Source organism: Macrobrachium rosenbergii, chromosome 3 (genome assembly GCF_040412425.1).
Source record: "Macrobrachium rosenbergii isolate ZJJX-2024 chromosome 3, ASM4041242v1, whole genome shotgun sequence".
Taxonomy (NCBI): domain Eukaryota; kingdom Metazoa; phylum Arthropoda; class Malacostraca; order Decapoda; family Palaemonidae; genus Macrobrachium; species Macrobrachium rosenbergii.
Genome location: NC_089743.1, coordinates 92,051,403 through 92,075,341, shown reverse-complemented (window position 1 = coordinate 92,075,341; position 23,939 = coordinate 92,051,403). Strand labels below are relative to the sequence as shown.

Sequence of the window (23,939 nt, the reverse complement as noted above, 5' to 3'; positions counted from 1 at the left end):
GTTAAGACAAACACTTCTTTGTTCCTTTTTTTATATATAAATATAATGTTGGGTGTCATCGAGAGCTTGCTATATTTCTCTGGTAACTATGTTAGGCCTAATGTTCTCCACAGGCATCCATAGCTTTGGCCCGTGGAACCAAAAAGTCCCAGTGGGATAAGAGTTGCTTTGGACGAGGGACAATAAAAAAATGCAATACTGATTACTCAACCAAGCACCCTGCACACCATCTCACAATACGTTAGAAGTCACGTGACTTCTTACGAAGTGTGTGTATTCCAGCGTGTATCCATTACCAATAACTCTGCTTCTCCAGAGAGAGAGAGAGAGAGAGAGAGAGAGAGAGAGAGAGAGAGAGAGAGACAACAGTTAATTTTCCATCTAAAATGAAACATCTTCCATCTTTATTGTATATTCCATCTTTCAATTTCCAATTTCCTTGTTCTCCGATGCCTTATAATATTACCTAATTTTTTCGTAATATTGTTACTGCGACTCTTTGCTAGATATAAGAACAAAATATACAATTAAGACTTAAACAGTCAAAGCTCTTAATAAAAACATTTTTGTTCACCTCGACATGCAGCTAATAACTCAGATCATAGGATTTTCGAGTTAGTTTTTCATTGATTAACATATTATTTTTTCAATAAGAAGACCGTAGGGATGGTCAATGTAACGCCCTTGCAAAGCCTAGGCCTAGAAAAATGAAATAGAACCAGAGGAAGAGAAAGAGGGTACGAATTCGAAGCTCCTTCAGTGGAGGGTTGCAGGAATCAATCCTGCGCCATTCGTATTTGTAGACGAAATAATGCTCCACGACTTGTCCTGTTCCAAGGGAGTGTATCCTTCCATGCGTGGGGCCAGTTCTGTTCCACTTCGAACCAGATATTACCCATCACGATCTCTGTCACAGATGACGCGAACCGATCGGCTGATTTGTATGGCCTGGTGTCCCAACAATTAAGGTCAACGGCGACGCTGCAAATAAATAAATGTGGGAATTGAAAATAACCTGAAGTTTTGTTTAACGGTGTATATTTGACAAATAATTTTTTGAAGATCTATAGTTGTGTGCATACAGGTTTCGGCTGTAATCTGCTTTCGAAACAGGAAGAGGTTCGAGAGATTGAGGTGACGACAGTCACTGCCACATTTATCGTATGGACAGAGTAGCCTACTTACAGTTAATCAGGGACGAAACAATATATATAATATATGTGTATGTGCGTGTGTTTTCCTTTTACATTATGTTATAAATTTATACGCAGTTATCTGCCACAATTTTCACGTTAGACTGTGTGTTAACCCCAGAAGGAAACACGACTAAAGCTGTTTAATTATCTGTTTAATATCGTAAGGAATCCCGCACAACCGTTACCGCCTTACCTTGAGGCCCGCCGCCTATATGAATGTGACGTCAGCAGTGAAAGTACTGCATAAAAGGAAGGCTTATTACGGTAGGCGGAATATTACTTCAAGGCCGAGAGCGTTTAACAGTTTAAGTGAAGTCATCCTAACTCATTTTTTTTTAAGCTGAACATGACGAAGCTCGATTGGCCCAAAAGAGCAACGGGTCGAAGTTAGGAGGCCAATCAATCATTCAATCAGTCTCGTACGACGGAATCCTGATGCGTCCAAATGCTATTCATCAAGCTGTCCTGGATGTTGATCTCTGGCGAGCCGGTGATCGTATAATTTCGATGGCGACACGCTTCGTTCTGGAAGGTAGAAACGGCTAGCCAGTATTATAGGCAGGCCTATCGTCTATTAATGAAATGGACTGAGAATTGTTTTATTATTACTTCTTAGCACTGCAAGAGAAGTACACCGTCGATTGTTTTTTGTCAAGATCTACGTCACAACGTTTTCAGGAACTGTATCGATCTAGAGTCTTATTGAACCACAGAAATTTTAGATTTCATCGCTTTTAATTTCTTACCTAAATTTGACGATTTCAAGTGTTTCTAGCAAAAGAACGCATTTTCTACGAAGTCTGTTGACTAGGCTACATAGAGCAGATAAATGTTACCATGGCAGTGTGTGTGTAGTCAATCGATGCATGGTGCCTTTTTTTCTTTATGTTCTCTTGCCGTGAAATTGGCGGACTTCTTTTGTTTTTCACACTCGATACAACGCATACTGTCAAGGTCAGCTGTTGTACACGAAGCCTGGGAATGTACCTGTAGGAGAAAGAAACGGTTTAATATTTCTTTGTCCATAACTATAAGAATTCCTGCAAACACGCGTCGTATAATATGCAAATAGTAAACATACAAAGATATACGGATACCGTATGTGAGGAGTTATACGTGTGACTGTCTCCATCTCAGACGAGAGAGAGAGAGAGAGAGAGAGAGAGAGAGAGAGAGAGAGAGAGAGAGAGAGAGAACGGTAGAAAAGCCAGCCATTGTTCTAGCTTCCATTACGACTTTTCGTAACTCGCTGATCCTTCAGCCGTAGGCCTAATATACGTCTGGTGCCATTACTCAGCATCGCGGAGCGTCGATACACCTTCCTTTATCGCCATGCCTCTGTCTCGTTCAGCTTATCGAGTGGAGAAAGACATTAACCTGCTACATCCTGTATAATGTTTTTGTCTCTCTCTTAATCCGCAGCCCATCCGTTTCTTTCATTTCTCTTGACTTTAAACTCTCATTTGGTGTCTTTCTTCACCATCAACCTGGATTACATTGCTCATTTGAACTGTAAATGTAATTCATGCAATGAAAAAACTTGATCTGTATATATATATATATATATATATATATATATATATATATATATATATATATACACCCACACAAATTTCGTTTAGGAAAATATATTTTGGTTCGTGATCTAGACTCAATTCGAATGCTGGCTAGAGTCGAGGAAGAAAGAAGACTGAAAACTTATATGTCTAGGGCTCAGTGGCTTTGTACCAAGTTCGTGCAGCACCAAGGACCACTCTCCCCTAACATAAACAATCTGATTCAAATGACAAATTGCAGATATATGTAAGACAACATAGAAGACGATTCCTTTCCTCTCTTTTTAACTAACAGAGTTTCTACACTGATCACAGAACTGGGTTTCCTTTTACGATCGACTTTTGAGACTAAACCGCCTTCCATTTCTTTTCGTTAACTGTCATGAAATTGTTAAGTTGTAAAATCAAGGCTTTATATAGCAATCTTTTTTTTCAAATACTGAAGTTTAAATCTAGCAACATCACTGCCAATGCTGTCCTTAGTACATCAGAGGTTGTTTACCAGAATCACCTTGACACTCGATTATAATTTTTTACTCAATTTCATTTTTGTTTGTCTTAACCTTTTTCGCAATCCTTTTAAATATTTCATAATAATCTTCTTCAGTATCAAAAATTCTCTTAACCTACTTAATAATTGTTGCTTCAAGTATTTCTAAAGCGTATCTTATTCTCTCAGTTCAGAGTATACGTCAGATACAGAATACGGGACCAAGTAATAAGTAAAGGTATACATGCGTTCCCTAAACTAAACACAGTGAGTTAACTTCAATATCAACGAGAAAATTTACTAGCAAAGAGAACAAAGCACCATAAAATGGAAGGAATGTAGATGAACTGCAAGAGAAGTGGCAGAAAATGAAAATAAAACTTTTTCTGTTAATTTTCACCTATTTCAAGGCCCCAAGATAATGCGCATGAAAGCATAATCTTGATATCGCAATCATGCACAGATTTTGATACATTAATAATAATAATAATAATAATAATAATAATAATAATAATAATAATAATAATAATAATAATAATAAGTTTTACATACTGCTTTGAAGAACGTTTTACAACATAGAGTGTTCATGGAAGGAGAAACTGATAAAATCCTTGCATATATATTTTCCATATGATGTGTCAAAACGTTCTTTAAGAGTGAAACGACATGGGACCACAATTGTCTCAGGGTTAAACGCTGTGAAAATTTCTGCTGTAAAAATTCCTTCACAGCAGTAACCAGAACTTCACACATTCTTCAGCATGTAAAATTTCTCTGTGAAACGTCCAGCAAATAGATGGGCAAGAACAAGTGGCAATGAGGCCACCGGAGTGAAATAATTATCAGTACGTTTATGAAGTAGGAAACTGAATATCAAAATCTGTGCATGACTCATATTATGTTTTCATGCGTATGTAGATATAACATATGTTTCAGACGAAACACTTTAACAAATAAATTTCAGGAATTGGCTTGACTGCAGGATTACAGTTGTTTAAAAAAATTAACTTTCCACCCTTTCAAAACTGAAGTTTGTCAAAAGACTAAGAATGACTTTAAAGTTTCGTCTTGATGGGACGCCATTGAGGAATTTAAAAGACTAACATTGGATGCAGGCTGCATGAGTTAAATTTTAAGCAACGTTTTTATAAGGAAATTATAGTAAGCAGGAGAATACATACATTTATGTATATATAAATGTGTGTATACATATCTGTATGTATATATACATATGTGTATACTGTATACATACCCATAAATTATCACACACGTAATTTAAAGTACATATCCTTCACAGATACGTGATCGTTGTGGATACCGTTATCTATGACGTAATAAGTTGCATGTCATAATCTTGTTATTTTCCTTTACAGAAGTGTTAGCTAATAGTGAAATTTGCTTTTAGAGATTTTCTCATTTCCGAATACTGTTTGCATGAAAAGAAAAAACTGTAAACAACATAAAAGAACTGAATTTATACTCAGAATCTTCGTAAATATTAGTGAGCTGTTTATACGACCTTGTGTAAATATGTACACAAGACCATGTTAGCAGCCTGGTGAGACTAAGACTAGGGCTGTTTCTTCTTTATATCGCAACTTACAACTTAGAACCAGGACTTACACCTTTCAACTTGAAGTTTTTAAGTTATAATGCAAAATTCGTGACTAGTCACGTAACCCTGAGACTTAGGTCTTTTATAACGCAAAACATATAGGCCTAAGCTACCAACTGACAGCGAGGCATACAGGCTAGAAATCGATATTCCTCTTAGGGTAACGCCGTTCATTAAGAGTGTCTTTCCTTACACTTCCAAATTCTTTCCGTTCCTCTTCCTTTTTCTAGTCTTCTCCTCACCTGGCCTAGAAATAGGCAATAGAATGTGGCACGTCTCTTTGGGTTTTGACCTTTAAAAAATGTCCGTCATGACATCTTTGTTGTGTGTCGTCCACGGCAGCTTAGAGAGACCAAGGGTTAGTTGGCCTTAGCCCAGTCCTTGTGAAGCCCTGTCCCCCCTGCTCAGTATTCATCAGGGGCTGCTGACTTGCTGCTTGTCGGGACTAAGGAAAGAATCTTTCCATTTTGGGAAGTTTCCTGGTATTCTGCTATTACGTGATTGTTCGACATCGTCAGTGGCGGGGTTTTTCCCTCTCTTCTGAGATCTGTGATTTTGTTTGTTGCGTCAGAATGCTTGTGTTTTAGATAAGTTTTAGTCTTTTGACTCGAGTTGTATTTTGCTCATTGGATTTTCTTTATATATGTGTATATATATATATATTTTTTCAGCTAAGGCCACAGGAAAAGTAAAAGACAGGAGTTATTTCCAACAAATTTTCGAGGTACATAATTGTACCTCGCAAAAGTGTTGGAAATAACACGGAAATTCTTGGTTCACCTATCTGTTATTTTTCCCGTGTCCTTAGCTGATTATAATTTATATATATATATATATATATATATATATATATATATATATATATATATATATATATATATATATATATATTACGTGTATGAACGATTACAAAGTTATTGCACCATATTCTGCAACAAAATCACTTGCCTTGTAGTGAGGAAGTGAATTGGAACGCTTAAGAGAAAGGTATTAGGATTTACAATTTATTTCCGTTGTAAATCAACTCGCACAATCTTGTTTTCTCGGCAGCAACTCTGTAAAAGATAGATAGATAGAGAGAGAGAGAGAGAGAGAGAGAGAGAGAGAGAATAACGAAGTTTATCATCTGATGTTTTGCACCAGATGTAACACTGACAAAGATTTGTTTTAACTCCGTTGTCATGTTCCTCCTGCAATTGCAACCGTGAGGAAATTCCGCGGCTCGGCCGCAGTCTAAACACACGACGTCGTTTAGCCTGAAGGATCCATTTCACCCATAGTTTGTGCATGACGTCATAGCGCCCACAGGCTGCCTACTAGCCGTTAAGACGAGCCTTCACATCATTTTTTTTTTTTTATTGACCATCACTTCTGCTGAGTAGGCCTAGACCTTACCAGTCTTCGTTTTCCTAATCGGTGAATTAGATAGATATCTGGTAGTCAGTACTTGTGTTTGGTTGCAGGGTAACGAGAGAGAGAGAGAGAGAGAGAGAGAGAGAGAGAGAGAGAGAGAGCGAACACCCCGTCAAAATGCATATCCTGATAAGATAATTAAAAAAAAAAAAAGTGGAGGGCCTCGATAAGGTAATCCTCCTCCCGCTCCTGGTGAAACGCATTCCCCTCTCTCTCTCTCTCTCTCTCTCTCTCTCTCTCTCTCTCTCTCTCTCTCTCTCTCTCTCTCTCTCATGTGTGAATTGTTAATCATAATGATGACGGCTTTGACTGAATAAACCTGAAGTTGACGGAAGAGTTATACCAAGGACTGAAATCTTGTAATCTCTTAGTACAATGCTTAAGAATGTTATGGAAACATTATATATATATATATATATATATATATATATATATATATATATATATATATATATAGTTGAGAATGAATGGGAACGAGAATTAGGCTATGAGGTAAGGGAAACCAGAAAGATGGAGAAACGAATGGCAATTGGGAGAGAGGAAGAATGGGGTGGTGAGTCACCTGGATATTTAGGAGAAAATATATAATGAATAATGGTGAAAGAAGAGCTGAGTCATAGGAAGGCAAGAGGGTTAAGGCAAAAGACTGGGAAGAGACTTGAAATGTCTAGGGAAGCCAGATGTGGCCATATGAAGGGATTGCTGAGCCATCTCTCCGCTATAGGAGTGAAGTGTGGATGCTAAATGCTGATGAAAGGAAAAAGGTTGGTCTCTTGAGATGAACTGTTTGATTAGCAAGTGTGCCACACGATAAACTGAACAGGTACGAAATGTGGAGATATATGGAGAGTGTGTGGGTTGCTGTGAGTTTGTCAATATGTGTGTAGAGGTCAGACGTGATACTGATGGGCTTTAGGTGTAGGTGTAAAAGTACATAATGTTGACTTATGCTATGGAAATCTCATGCGTTAGTGTTTATCCCCGACTCAGCAATAAACATAAGTATGTACCAGTGACTTTTGCGCTGTAACTTACTGGAACCACACCAAATGTTAGCAGAAACAGTTATACTATATATATATATATATATATATATATATATATATATATATATATATATATATATATAAATATATATGTATGTGTTTGTTTGCATACACATGTTTGTTTGTGTGTATAATTATATTTATTTGCCAAGTAAACTTTTCCAGTATGCTTGCCTATTAGTCCATTACAAGAAAATTTTCAAAATCACAAGCATAAGAATCTAAATTTTATAATAATATATTCTGTGTGGAGCTTGTCTGTCCTCCACTGGGTAACAGTAGGGGAGACATGACACAGCCACCCTCCCCCTGCAAAGTGGTTTGTCCACCCCGGGTGGGGTAGGTAGGGGAATGGGAGGGTAGGGGAGACATCCACTCTCCTCCTGCAAACCTGTTTGTCTGCCCGGGTGAAGGCGGGGTAGGTAGAAGACCGGGAGGGTAGGGGGGACAGCAGGTCTGGGTTAGCCTACGAGTTCGCAGCAAGTTATTTAGTTGTTTGGTCATGTCGACCAAACACAGTCGATTAACTGACAAGTACCCACTTTCCTGTTTAAGTCAGCATTAAACTGTTATTTTCAGGCTATGGGACTAAATCGCCCTGTCCTTGCCTTCCACGCCCAGCCCCTACCCATGGGATCAGTCTTGGGTCTAAGCTGCAAACTGCTTCACCAAGAGGACCCGTCATTCACTTATTTTTCCTCTTTTTATTTGTTCATTCATTAATTCACTGACTGATTTATCTATTCATCCGAGCTGTATACCAGTTGCAGGATCAAAGTTTAAGTTTTAACCAGTTTAAGATTTAGGAAGCTTTTGGCCAGGGCAAAAAATAGTCTGGGTGCTTCCTTAATCCTTTGGCAAACACGACCCTCTAACCCCCAACCCCCAAAATCTTTTAACCCTCCTCCCACGCCCTCTTCTTCTTCGTCATCGTTATCACCATTATAGTCGTCATGATTTATGGCCATTCATGTTTGCGTCGTAAAGATAATATTGTTAACAATACCTACATACCTGTTTCTATGGGACTAGCAGATGAAAAATAATGACAAAATAATAATACTGGGGATTTAGATTATCATGAATAAGAAATACAAAAATGGGACAAAATAAAAAATCTGTTATAGAAATACTAGTAAAATTTTTGAGAAAAAATAGTAATAATAATAATAATAACAATAATCTTAATTATGATATAATGGATTTGGTATTCCCTGACAGAACAGGCGATTGCTGTCTATTTCATAATTTCTACTTAAATACTGAATGATATGCTGAAGAAAATATATTATATTATGATGCGACCGAAATACTTCATGTATATATATATATATATATATATATATATATATATATATATATATATATATATATATATATATATATATATATATATATATATATATATATATATATATATATATATATATATATATATATATATATATCATCCTCAAGGAACAATGGAAACGAAGACCTCCATTCTTACAAATTTATTGCCGACGTTTCATGACACATGTCACATTTTCAAGTCTAAAAAACAAAATAATTTGCACTACAGATAGAATCACGGTATTAAAAGAATTTAAAAAAAAAATAAAATATTTAAAATTCACAAAAAAATGGCAATGCAGCTTTAAAATTAGGTACATAAATAAACATAAAAAAAGGATCACAAAAGATATAGGTCAAGGGAACTAAGACACAGATTCACCAAGTGATCCTTTTTTATGTTTATGTACCTAATTTTAAAGATGCATTGCCATTTTTTGTGAATTTTAAATATTTTAATTTTTAAAAAATTCTTTTAATACCGTGATTCTATCTGTGGTGCAAATTATTTTCTTTTCTAGCCTTGAAAATGTGACATGTGTCATGAAACGTCGGCAATAAATTTGTAAGAATGGAGGCCTTCGTTTCCCTTGTTCCTTGAGGATGTGAGTATTTTGGCCGTGGCTTCTCCTTCTGTGTGTGTGTATATATATATATATATATATATATATATATATATATATATATATATATATATATATATATATATATATATATATATATATATATATATATATATATATATACATATATATATATATATATATATATATATATATATATATATACTGTATTGTGTATGTATAATATAATAACTGGTGGCCCCCTTTGAAATTTTTCTGGATCCGCTAGAATTCTGTGGCTTAAAAAAATCTTGATATCGTGGTAATTATTACTTTGATGTGTCACATTATCATTTCTTTCTTGAAAAATGGTGGGCAAAATCTTGTAACATTTTGCTATTTATGTGTACAAGACCACTTTTAGTGCTAATTCACTAAAGAACAAAATATATTCAAGTGCTGGAAAAATATTCCACGCTCAATCACTCCCTGAAAGCCCTTTAATTATCACAACACGTCATAATGTAATTCCCGACTTAAAATGCTCCGTCATTCAAACAATAAGTCCGATCACAATAGGAATAATCATAAATATTATCTTTGTTCATCCTGTTTTGGGATTCCCAACCGGAACCGAACGAAGTGTTGAACGGAATAACATTATTGGAACGAAAGTTTCACCACTTTGCATGTTTGCGGAAATTTTTACAGTTATACTTAGAAAATCACCTAAAAAAAAAAGTGGTTTATCGGGACAGATAAATTGCAGTGATCTGAAGTGCTGATACACAGCTGATGAGTAATGCTCTTCTACTAACTCGCACTACGATCCGGTGCTAGGGAGAATTACGTCATCAAAATGGATTTATATCGATATAAATGAATATATTTAGCACTTTAAATTGTTATAAAACTAGTACGTGTGCGTTTACGGTTAATTTCTTGGTTACAATAACTCATCCACGAAGAGACTCCCTACTTTTCACCCAGTTAGTCAGGAGACCCGCGCAGGAGGATCGAACACCTTTCCCACTGGCGCGTTTTCTGTCGTCTATTGCAGTATACCACCTAGTAAACAGACGATATCTTATTATGTTAATGGAAACACTACACTACTTACCACTTTAGGTTACAGCTACGTGAGCACGTACGAAGACTTTAGAAAATATATCCGAAATAATAAATGTAATCTAGCAGCAGAATAAAAGAAAAAAAGGTTACGCTTTATATCGGTTAACTGCGTTTTATGCACTTCTAGCGAGGTACAAGAGGCCAGAACGAAATTTTTGTCGCATAATTCCGATATTGCTAAGGTAGTCACATGATGATAAGAGGTCATAAGGATGAAATACGATCCCGGTGACGTAGTGCGTCGTATTTCGGAAGAGGTGTTCATCCTGCCGTGTAATTTCGACTAAGTTGTAGCAAGGTCCTCCACAATCGGTGAATTATTAATGGCATAACGACCTTGAACGTCATACTTGTATTCGCTGGCGACTGGCGCCCTCAGATGTGTTTATGTAGCGAAAAAAAAGTGAGCTGGGAGTACAAGCATGTAATGCTGGACGTGAGGCAAAGCAAAATTCTCACGCAGACGTTTTTGAATGCGACAGATTAATAGAGCGATCTGGTTCTGTCAAGGCGATGCGATTACGTAGACCACGGCCGAGAGGCAAAATGTCATTGGCGTTGTCTGTTGAATAATTGATTACAGGTAACTGGCGCCTCTATCAATACTCGTTCTGATCTTGCAAATATCTTTTATATTTGGGTTATTTCATTTCTTATGCATCCGTTCTTGGCACTTGTGTCATTCGCGCGTGAAGAAATATCGCCTAACTTGGAGCGCTAATCGACCGAATTTTCCCCTATTCCGATCCTTACTAAAAAGTTTATGTTATAGACCTAAGACACTGCACACACTGAACAAAATAGATCATAATCATAGTGAATTTTCATTCATATGACGAAAAGTTAACCCACTGGCCGCCATTCCTTGGTGAAACCTATCAATCTCGATCGTTTTTTGGTAAAGGTCCCGGTCGAAGCTCTTAGATTTCAAGGTTACAAAACGGAAAGGTAAACAGAAACTGTTAATTACTGAACGAAAAGCAAGCTTGAATATTCCAATTTACTGGATAAAACTTCCGTGGAGAGAGAGAGAGAGAGAGAGAGAGAGAGAGAGAGAGAGAGAGAGAGAGAGAGAGAGAGAGAGAGAGAGAGAGAGAGAAATTGAACATCTATCAGGATTAATGAGTTCATTGTTTTTCAGTTCAAAAGAATATGATAACGGTCGGTTGTCAACTCTAGTCGCGATATATATTCTTGTCACAGGTTTTGTTAAAGAAACTACCTTGAAGAATCAACACTAAACCAAATATATCGAGAGAGAGGCGATTAAAAAGCCAAAAATCTTTTGGAAACTAACTGAATTGACGCAGTGCACTCTAAAAATCAATCAACAACTCTTGAATTTCTTATTCATTTTGGGTGCTGCTTGCTTCAAATGCCTCAAAATCTATCTTGAAATATTTCACATCAACAGTAAGTTCACCACCCCGCAATACCTCTCTGATCGTCTGTGTCAAGGAAAGAAACAATGGCTGTCTTGCAGTCTAAGAGTTACTCTATTCTGTGAAAGGTATGGTTCACCAAATACAGTTTCTGAAAGATATCTGACAGGTATAGGCCCGTCTGAGTATCAGCGAGTTGTTCTTTGTACTTTATCAGACATGAACGGAACAATGATGTCTCAGAGATTATGAGAATGATAATGACAATTTCTCTTGCAAATTCGCCCCACTTCGGTATGCTAGAGTAGCACCTAGGCCTAGACCTTGCTCCGGAAATCCTCGTCTTTTGATTGGGCCTAACGCATCGGAAAAACCGATCCTGGAGGAAATGAGATTGAGTAAAGTTTACCTCAAGTAAAGTTTACTTAATTTCTAGCTACGTGGTTCTAAATGTGTCTAATAAAATGAGTAATAAGCAGAGAAGGAACGCTTTTAGATGGACGACGATACTCGTGTATCGCCTAACCACAGAAACGACGCCATCTGTTGCGCTGTCAGTTATATTCTCCGTCGGAATAATGTTCTCGCTCAAGTAACTTTTGACTTCTTCAAAAATAGATGGTTCCTTTAGGACCCATTTCAGTTCTCCTGGCTAACGTCTCTTCCATCAGTTCGCTTCCGTCCAGACTCTCACAAAGCCGTGAGAATTGAGTCGTTATCTTGTGAAATTATTGTGGTCAACTGAAAGATATCTTGGAACAATAGAACCTTCTCTTGTTCTTTCGGCATTCAAGGTCATGCCATCGGGTATTATTTTGGGCGCTGAAGACCGGATGCGCCACGTACCAGTGTCGTGGGTGTTTCCAGTTTTAGCAATCTATTTGAGAACTCAGCGTGACGTAGCATAACACTTCCTCATTTCTATGGCGTTTCCTCATTTCTATGGCGTTTCTTTAAGAGTTTGACTCAGCGTTGGCCCTTTAAATCATCTCGACGGTTTTAGAAGTAATCTAAAGGGAGACCCCCATGCAACGTACCCATATTTTGCTTTTAAATTCGTTTAGTTCCAGGGTATAATCTGTCGTAATCGTAAAGTTGTCTTCATAAACTTACGCCATGACGTCAGATGGCGTAACAAGCCCTTTACAAAGCATACGAGAGACGTTGTGGTAATTAAGGAGAAACCCACTACGAAAGTTCAGTTGCTGGATTAACCAAATAATCATGGATATTTACAAATCAAGCTGATATTTAGCAAATATCAGCTTTCCTTGGCTTCTGATTTCGTATGTGACTCGGCAGGAAGCGCGCGAAATGCGAATGAATTCATGGCGGAAAATGGGGTCCCCGAACCCAGAGATTGATAACAGAAAACGCAGTCGTCAAAGATTTGTGATTTTGTTTTCTCGCAACTTCATGATACAGTAACGCCTGATAAAACACTCGTCACAGGCTACGTTAACATAGTATACACATCCAAACTCATGCACATTAAAGTTACTAGGCTAAAAAGAGAGACATTGATCTGAGATCTTATAACAAGTGACAGAACTCGAGTCAAATGACCATCTAAAAGTCCCGCCTCCATTTTCAGAAAAACATATGACGTATTACGAAATGCAGGAAACACTACCATTGTGGAACAACCTCCGTAACTGTTTCCAAGAAAGCTAAATGACCTTAATGAAATGTGGCATGCCAAACTGAAGAAAATTTTCTTCAAATTCTTTTTGTTAATTAACGCTGACACGGTTGAGATAAGCCTTTACCTCAAGAGCAGACTCAGACTGCACAATTATGAAAATGAATGCGCATGCCCCTGTTATCTGTCCTACATTTCAGTCTCCAATGTTATTCTTCCTTTGTTCCCTCTTTCTTCTAGATCTAGGATTGAGGTTATTCTTTTATTAAATACAACCATGGAGATATAGCGATAAACACATTTATGAGTATATATTGTTTTTTGAGCTAATTAAAACCTTTGTTGTTCTTGCAAACTTCATCCAAATTTTGGTAAGGGGGCTGATTTACATTACATGTGGAGAAAGACGAATGACACTAATTTACATATAACTTTAATTGAACTTTGCTAAATTTTGCCAAATTCTATGAATATACCTGAAAGGGAAATTTTTATTCCTTTTTACGTAATATTTACAGCCTTGGCGTATAGTGTAGGCTAAGTTACTGAAATTTGTGTTGTGTAAAAATCAAGTTAATTGATTGAATTCTCTACGAAATATGTAAGAGAATGATCGACTTGAGTAATCTTTATATATTATGAGAGAGAGAGAGAGAGAGAGAGAGAGAGAGAGAGAGAGAGAGAGAGAGAGTTTTACAAGGACAAAGATAGAAGAGAGAGAGAGAGTTTAAAGGACAAAGATAGAAGCAACAGGAGAGAGAGAGAGAGAGAGAGAGAGAGAGAGAGAGAGAGAGAGAGAGAGAGAGAGAGAGAGAGAGAGAGAGAGAGAGAGAGAGAGTTTGCAAGGACAATTATGGAAGCAACACAAGAGAGAGAGAGAGAGAGAGAGAGAGAGCGTTTACAATGACACAGATGGAAGCACAGAGAGAGAGAGAGAGAGAGAGAGAGAGAGAGAGAGAGAGAGAGAGAGAGAGAGAGAGAATTTACAAGAACAGAGCTAGAAGTCACAGATTACTTCAGACAGGTGAATATGGTATGTAAAAAAAAAAAAAGCGCACGCAAGACCCAGACGATTTTGACAGGAAGACGACATCCCATTATCTGACGAAGCAGATAACAGCAATTAGTAAGCGGAAACGGAAGCAGGTTGTCTGAATGCAGATATAACAAAAATATTCTTCAATTACTTCTGAAGAGATGTTGCATTGTGCAAGACATGCACAGAAATAAGTGAACGAATAAACAATTTACACACACACACATATATATATATATGTGTGTGTGTGTGTTTCTGACTCACATCAGCATCGAACTCAAGTCTTTCAAATGAAAGACCAGAGCGCTGCCAACCAGGCCACACAAGTCATAAAAGAAGTTGGAACCTGAGTGCAACTGCACCCAAGGAATTACCTGGGTAGGCTAACTGCTTGCATACCAGCGTGTTTTCCCCAACTCAGCACGCTGGTGTGCAAGCAGTTAGCCTGCCCAGGTAATTTCTTGGGTACAGTTGTACTCAGGTTCCAACTCCTTTTATGACTTGTGTGGCCTGGTTGGCAGCGCTCTGGTCTTTCATTTGAAGGACCTAAGTTCGATTCTGATGTAAGTCAGAAATTTATTTCTGTTCCACATGTAATTGTGTTTTGATATTTCTATATATATATATATACTCGTATATATATATATATATATATATATATATATATATATATATATATGTGTGTATGTGTGTGTGTGTGTGTGCGTGTATTCCTCTTACCAATTCCTTCTGATCCTTTCCCTTATCTGTACATAACTTACAAGCTACGATTACTCCTTCAGTAACAATTTTACTGCCATACTGCAGTATCTCACGCATAATCATCAACGGCTGTGTCCGCAAGCATCCAAAAAACTTACAGTAACCCTTGAATTATTCAGTTATTCCTCTCTTTTATCCTCCACATTCAACAAATCTTTGAGGAAAAACAAAATTTGTTACATAAAATCATTACCCTTTTGCTTTGCTTTTATTTCTGTCTGGAGCAACTTATTCTCGCTTAAGATTCTGCCTATATTCACATCACTATTTCCTTAAATAACCTTGTTTTCCGTCTCACTTTCTTCTTGACTGACCTGTCTGCCCAACTCTGTAATCTTCCCTGGTGTTCTGCACTGCGGGCCAGCCTAGGAGAGCTGTTAATCAGCTCAGTGGGCTGATTAAACTGAGGTATACTTAACTTTTTGCACTTCAAATGATCAATTTCGTACGTTTTTCTCTAAAACTCTCATTTTCTTATCACATCACTCATTGTTTTTACTCCTTCTTCCTTTACTTCTATGGCCATAAACACTCTTTCTGATTCCACTTCCCTATCCTGGAAATTTGCATGCTTCCAGGTTTCATTCATTTTCCTCTTACACGATAATATTCTCCCTGACTCATTATCACACTTACAGACACTTTATAAATAAAGATAAAATCCACGAAGGAAAGGGAAACACTGGATTTTATCTTTATATATTCATCACGTTCCCTATTTTCGTGATTCAGTTATACATAGAAACTTATGCTTCAACCAATAAATAAGATAAGCCTAACATCAAAACCGTTACCCGCCGTTAAATCCATCAAATTGCTCTTCCTTATCCTCTGTACTAAACACTCTCCATTTTGTCTGTCCTAAATATGCTTGAGAATGTCCTTCTTCAGAAACTACGTACTTACACCAAGACGCTATAGCCATTCTTATCTCTTCTTAGAACTCCGTGCCTACCTTCGATAAGTCCCTTTCTCTTGCCTAACTTTGTATCTACAGTACATTACGCTACACAGTCACCCTTTCATTATCAAACCTGGCTAGTTTCAGATTCAGGCTCGCTAAACACCTACACACCACATATATACAGTATGTATATACATATATATATATATATATATGTATATTATGTGTGTGTGTCTGTGTGTATACGTTTGTATACATGTACGTATTTGTCTGGGAAGACTAAGAGATATAGGACAGAGGCAATTTTCTTATTTACACTGAAACAATGGTTACTGGAATATATATATATATGTATATATATATATATATATATATATATATATATAGAGAGAGAGAGAGAGAGAGAGAGAGAGAGAGAGAGAGAGAGAGAGAGAGAGAGAGAGAGAGGGCAACGGAAAGAACTACAATAACTTAGGCTACTGAGAGAGAGAGAGAGAGAGAGAGAGAGAGAGATAAGGAATACCAACAAATCTAATAACGGAAAATCAAAACAAACACGACCTGACCATTTGAGGTAAGAGTTGCTATGCCTTTAAATCAATGACAATCATACGTTTAACGGCCTCCATCACCGCTCGACACATGAGGCAAAGTCGCCTTTGATTTTTAAACCTATCCTCACGTCATGAACAAAACTGCCCAGAGAGGAAGATAGCATTAAAGAAGAAGAAGAAGAAGAAGAAGAAAAAAAGTGAAGTCGTACAAATGCCGCCTCTCTGCGTCACAAGCACTTATGCCAGTGCACTTAACAACACATTTTCAAACTATGATTTGCCCTTCGAAAGTAAAACCCTTTAAAGTAATAGTTTTGTTTTGGGTGACATAATGTTATACGCAGTTGTCGTATCTCAAGGAATGTTTTATTTTAATCCAGACGCTTTCATTTTCGAAGAAACTAATACTTCATGCCCTTACCTGGACTTACAGACTGACGAACAAAGGATAGTAAGCTAACAAAATATGATTCCTTAACATTATTTAAGAGTGTCGTCAATATTCTGTTTAGTTATCCTATAATTCTCTTATTTGATATTGTAATGATAATAACAATAACAATGATAATAATAATAATGCAAAAAATTAAAAACAAAATTAGCTTTAGCAACGACCATTATAATAACAGTTAGTAATAATGACAGGAAAAGTAATAGCTAAAACAACACTCTTGTTAAAAAAAGCAATGGAACACTTACTGTATTGCATGCTTAGCAGAAATGTAGGTCTTTAAGAAGAACTAAGAACTAAGAAGGTTGTCGCAGTTTTCAAAGGTCACGTTGCAATTTATATATATATATATATATATATAAAAAATCCCTTTGATATATAAGTGTGCAAATATATATATATATATATATATATATATATATATATATATATATATATATATATATATATATATATATAATACTAACAGGACCTCATTCAAACTGGGTGGTATCTAGTTGATACTTGAAAATGAGGACTGTTTGCCCTAGAAAGCTTGTGACCTTTTCTGAGTAAATATCTCCGCTAGATACCATCCAGTTTGAATGAGGTTCTGTAAATGCCTGTGTGCTTCTTTTAAAACATTTCGTATATTCATTCCTCTTCCTCTTTTCCTCATCCACAATTGTCTTAGACCTATTTGGCAGTTAATTTTAGTTTTCGTCTGAAATCCCGGCCGTACAAAAATGTTATCAGCGGTTTCGCAAACGACCGGGAAAGAGACTTAGAACGTCTATGGAAGTGAAGGTGGTTATATGAAAAGTGATTGTTCAGCCACCTCTCCTTTTTGGGAGTGAGGTGTAAACGCTGAATGCGGAGGAAAGCTGAAAGAAAAATCAAACATATTTCATACAACAATGTTGAGCTTCATTCGTCTGTCTTGAAAGAATATAGCGTTCGACATTTTTTGCTTAAGAATTCTATACATTTAATTACAGCACCAGTATGTTTTAACAGGTTCGGAAAAAGGTGAACTAAAACCTTAAAAATGACAGAATCGCTGATTTTATCACACTAAAATGTCATATTCAGACATAATCATTTTATTCAGTCAGAGATCACTGCAACAGCCAATTTGACCTGATGTTTCAAGAATTTATTTTTTCCTTTTAGGAAAGTCAACTGCTACTTATTTTACAACACAGCATTGGCAAAAACCCTTCGCTATTTACAAATGCTCAGCTAACGTCTTAAATTTCTAAATAAAATAATGAAATTATATAGTTACCAGCAATAACGGTATGAAATTTGAAGAGCGAATTTCTTGAAATTCACACAGTAATTATTATAGTTTAAGTCTGGTTAACACTAGTAGGTAATATCGTTATATTTGATTTTTAGTTTTGCATTGTTAATCATTCAATTTTTACTTCCTAAACCACATTTAAGATCTCCTAAATACAGTTTAGTACGGGCTGTTAATTTAACTGCTTTTATTATGCATATATATATATATATTTTTTTTTGCTAACATTTTATGGTATCACAGGCGTAATGCGCCAAGTCTCTTTCCAACATGGCGATAACGATTTCCTAGGAGCATAGGATGCGCTTTTCAATTTCCTTGACAGGCATTACGTCATTGGCATTATTACGGAGAGAGAGAGAGAGAGAGAGAGAGAGAGAGAGAGAGAGAGAGAGAGAGAGAGAGAGATGCGACCCAAAAATCCTAACATTCTTCCCATTATGTTTGAAAATAAAACTCAATCCCGTTGAGTCCAACGCTTGATAAATACTTTCTTGACTTCTGTGAGGCGTGAAAGATGGTCAAAATTCGTTCTATACGCCCACATTGCTATGGAATCAACAGGCTATTGCATGTGGGTACATTCTAACAAAGTTCTTAACTAAGTTCTATATAATATATATATATATATATATATATATATGTATATATATATATATATATATATATATATATATATATATATATATATATATATATATATATATATATATATATATTCTACGAATACTTGACAATGAGGACTGTTAGTCCTGGAAAACTTGTAACTTTTCCTGATTAAATATCTCCTCTAGATACCATCCAGTTTTAATGAGGTCCTATTAGTAATTGTATTAATGCACAGAACAATTATTGTGTAAGTGAGAAATTTAATACACACACACACACACACACACACACACACACACACACACACACATATATATATATATATATATATATATATATATATATATATATATATATATATATATATATATATATATATATATATATATGTGTGTGTGTGTGAATGTATATATATTATATCTATATATGGGTAATATACATAAAATCTATAGTAGACAAACAGCGTGTATTATAAAACTACATATTGACTATGAAAAAAGATTTACTGCATACAAAACAGGATGGTTTTATGGGATCAGTGAAGTTATCCCAAAAATACTAGTTTTCTATGGTGGAAACCCCGCCGTAAAAAAAATATATATATTTAAGGGAGACTTCATAAAACGTATTGTATCGTTTCATGCAACAAAACTATTACTTTGAGGATGATATTATACAGTTTTCGATGTAATTTATATTAGGGAACTTCGACATTGCCGAAATAATGTTAGGTGACTGGAAGTCAACACACAATCACTAGTCCTATTGTGACAAGTTTCTACGTAGTTCCTGTCTAACTGGTCGCGACTGATTGATAACTTTGTCCTTTTGTTATAAGGTGAACAATAGCCCAACCACCAAAGTCGTTTCTCACATTGTGGATACCTTTCCATTCGACCTCGGCCTGTTATGACTGTCTCTCACATTTCATAGTTTTCTCTTCCTAATAAACAGTGGAGTTTGGAGTTAACGCCTCATTGGAAAACGATAATTTATTAGGCTATACCACACGAAGAAATTTGAGCAAAAAATAACTTAAATTTAAACATGAAATATTTCCAGTTAACTCTCTCTTTCTCGAAGAATAACAATTTCAAATTACGTTAAATCATAATCTTTTTACAAAGATTTTTCAAATTATTTACATCACTATAATGACTTGTAAGGGTCGTTGGTCTTCCTTTAAGAATTAAGTTTCTATATGGCATTTTTATCACATTTTACGTCTTGTCGACGTTCGTCACGACTCTAAAATACAGCTGGTCTTCAATGAAATGGGTTGAACCAGAGTTACTGAACTAAAACCATCATTTTTTTCATCCTGATTATCCCTCGAGGGCAAACGCAGATTTGGAAGCACAAGAGAACGTATCTGTCTGAGTGTCTTAATTAACATTTTCATATTCTATCTCTAGTAATATCTCAATCGCTATATTGCCCTCCGTTATCATTTGATATGTTTCACAAATAAAATCCTCTTTTGCAAAGAATCACAAGTCTTGAATTGCCTTATTCGAATAATAAAATCGTGAAAATGGGACGAGATACCTATTCTAACTGATGAATAAGGATAAGACGCCACAGATCAGTATTAGTTTACTTGTAGCCCGTAATAAGATGCAACGAAAATATCACAGAAAGCAATAATAAAAGAAAACAACCTTCGGATAGGTTGCAAGGTAGAAATTCAAAACCATAGATTGAAATTTTTCGACATACATACTTAATGTTAGAAGGAACATATGAAAGCAAGATGGCAAGGTCCACTGTGTATCTAGGATGTGTAGAAATATCTCTGAAAAATATGCAATACAATTCTCCAACTACTAGAAATTTAGACATAAGCATAGCAAATGCACAAGAAGACTTGTACATTCTGCGGTCTGTGGGACAGACTACAGGTTCAAAAGTTTGATTCCAAAGAGACAAAATGCATATTTTACCAATGGCTGCAGTTGTCTGGAAAACAAATTAAACATTCAGTCCTGAAGTACATTCCAATAAAGACTTAAAACCGAAATATGTAACTGACCACCAACAAAAATAAATTAAATTGGAAACAAGGACAAATAAAGTTAGTGGAGCCAAGACACAACAAAGATATTGAACAATGGACCTTTCAATGTATGGCATTCAGGCTATTCAGTAATCTGGCCCAAGTACTGAAAAGATGAGCAAACCTAGTGGCGGGCAAGAGGAAACTAAAGATGTATATGAATAGCAAAAATAAGTTATTTCAATAAAGCTGTAAATTACAACTAAGACATGAAGAGCTTCCCTATAAAGACGGAACTTTAAGTACTTTTGGTTAGTTTTTTACAATAAAGCAATCTCTGTCATACAAAACACAATGTGTATCAGTCTATTATGTTCATTGCCAGCACCTCTGTTAAGTCAAGTCCCTAAGCCAAGTCTAGGGCTAGCCTCTCTTGCATGACCGTTCATTTTTTTTTTTTTTTATATATAGTATGGATGTGCTCGTATAACAAATGACATTAATGACAAAATACACGGAACAAAGTTTCTTTAAAAGATATTATACTCGTATGTGTTCTCGTCCCATTTTAGCATTCGAAAACAAGAATAAAGGGCATCGTTGATCTGTGACAGTATTTAAAAGGAATGACTTACTATCTAAGGTTTTGTTAGCAATGCCGCGAGTTTTATAAGTTAAGGCAAACTTTGGTGTTAAAATCAGTCTTACTCGACACAACCTGTCATGAAAAATCTTGGGAAAACGCAGTGACGTGTCTTTAGTTGACAATTGTTATTTTTTAAAACCCAACTCGGTCCAAGATTTCAATTCTGTTGGGCTTTTATATAGCCTACATTTAACGTACATACAGCTCTGATCTACTCATCTGGACATTTATCTGTTGTTTTATTTTATCTTTGACCACAGATTTGTGGGTCATTTTTAGCACAGTCTACAGATTCGTCTCGTGAGTGTTGTCTCTGACCATAGTTTGTGGGGAAGACACACCGGCTCATAAACTAATCTAGTCAGAGTCATTGTCAAACCAGTTCTTGCTTTCATCTTCATTGAGTTTGGTATAAACTTAAACTGGATTTCTTTTACTAGTCAGCCGCGGACTACAAGTGACGAGTGACTAAGGACTGAGCAATATCCTGGAAAACCAGACATTGCAGAGAAAAAATAGTTTTTCAAACGTTCCAGAAAGGTAACTTCTCGAGATGGTTTGGCTTAAAGCCAGTTCAGCCATAGCAGTTTTACTCTAACACCAGCATCAATTTGATATATTAGTAGAAGCCCGATTTTAACCACTGTGAAAGAGCACTGTCAGACCACAGCGAGAGCACTGGTGCTTGCGAACAAGAGAATGGTAATCACTTTAATAGGCTTATAGACCATCTTGGCCACCTACACTATCAAATAGATGAAAAATGTTACACAGTTCAGCAGCACGGAATGTTAAATTAATGTTAGTGCCCATTTGGTCCTCTATACGAAATTTAGTCAACTCGTCCTTTTAGAAAAAACACGGCGCAATAAATTCATATATTACAAATATTCCGAAGACACTACCTTGTTCTAGATTAAGGTAGCCTTTTGCCAGCAAGAGCACTTGCTCTCGGGCAGCCCGTAAAGATACAACATCGTATAGCTCTTCGCTGTTAGACGTACAAATCTAAATTAGACTTCAAATGCACGATAATTCTTTCATATTGTACAGGGTAAAAAAATTGCCATTTTTTTATCTTTAATTCTGCGCAATACTTTGTTACTTTAAAATGTATAGTTTCAATATTTTCGCGATTAATTTGGTTTCCCTGTGTGTCTGTAAACGTCAAAGTTTCAACATCATTATCCATTTGCATGCAGTAAAGAATCTGAAGCCACAAATAAATGTAAATAATATGTCATTTTATCGCTAACACTGCAACAATAGTACAATATGTGAGTGTTAAAAATAAAAACAAGAGCGTCTTGTAAGCTTTCCCACGAACCTTCATCTAGATAGCTGTTAAAGGACGTCATGGTATCACAGGAGACAAGTCAATATAAAGGAGACGAATATTATCAGTTTATTAAATACAGTGTCAGACATCACTTAATTAAATACTCTAATCTGAAGTGGCAGTCACCCTCATGTTACAGGGACTGCTCATGCAAAACTCTAAACGTCAGGATGATGTCACTGAGCATTTTGTCCCGAAATCAATGGAAATATGGATTAATAAGAGAGAGATTGTTTAATGGATGGTTTTGCAGTCATATGTGTATTCTTTTTGAGGAAGAGGCTTGTGAATAGTCTTATGTATGGTTTCACGGGGTGACTGCTCCATGACCCCTTTATTTTTTTGGTAAATCAGTGATATGTATCAACGTCAGGATGATGTCACGCTGAGCACCGGTTTTGTCCCGAAATACAATGGAAATATGGATTAATAAGAGAGAGAGAGATTGTTTAATGGATGGTTTTGCCTCTCGTTTACCATATGTGGGCATTCTTTTTGAGGAAGAGTATCTTGTGAATAGTCTTATGTATGGTTTCACCCCGACGGGGTGAGGCTTACCTCTTCCATGACCCCTTTATTTTTTGGTAAATCAGTGATCAGTCAAGCATGTTGGTTTTTTTCCTCACAGAGAGAGAGAGAGAGAGAGAGAGAGAGAGAGAGAGAGAGAGAGAGAGAGAGTCTATCAACGTCAGGATGATGTCACGCTGAGCACCGGTTTTGTCCCGAAATACAATGGAAATATGGATTAATAAGAGAGAGAGAGATTGTTTAATGGATGGTTTTGCCTCTCGTTTACCATATGTGGGCATTCTTTTTGAGGAAGAGTATCTTGTGAATAGTCTTATGTATGGTTTCAAAATCTTCCATGACCCCTTTATTTTTGGTAAATCAGTGAAGTCAAGCATGTTGGTTTTTCCTCAAAGAGAGAGAGAGAGAGAGAGAGAGAGAGAGAGAGAGAGAGAGAGAGAGAGAGAGAGAGAGACAGGTTATC

The 23,939-nt window shown here is 36.3% G+C and overlaps 1 long non-coding RNA gene across 2 annotated transcripts in view; it reads right to left on the bottom strand.

Annotated features, from left to right (window-relative positions):
- Positions 1-23,939, bottom strand: part of LOC136828774 (uncharacterized) — a 31,448-nt gene continuing 7,509 nt past the window's right edge. The window contains exons 1-3 of one of the 2 annotated variants that reach the window (XR_010850218.1): positions 15,479-15,603; positions 2,033-2,183; positions 1-981 (exon numbers count right to left, since the gene is read on the bottom strand). This is a non-coding gene — a long non-coding RNA (uncharacterized lncRNA). Of the gene's footprint in view, positions 982-2,032; positions 2,184-15,478; positions 15,604-23,939 lie in introns of those variants that run through there. The other variant, XR_010850219.1, reaches the window with a different exon arrangement.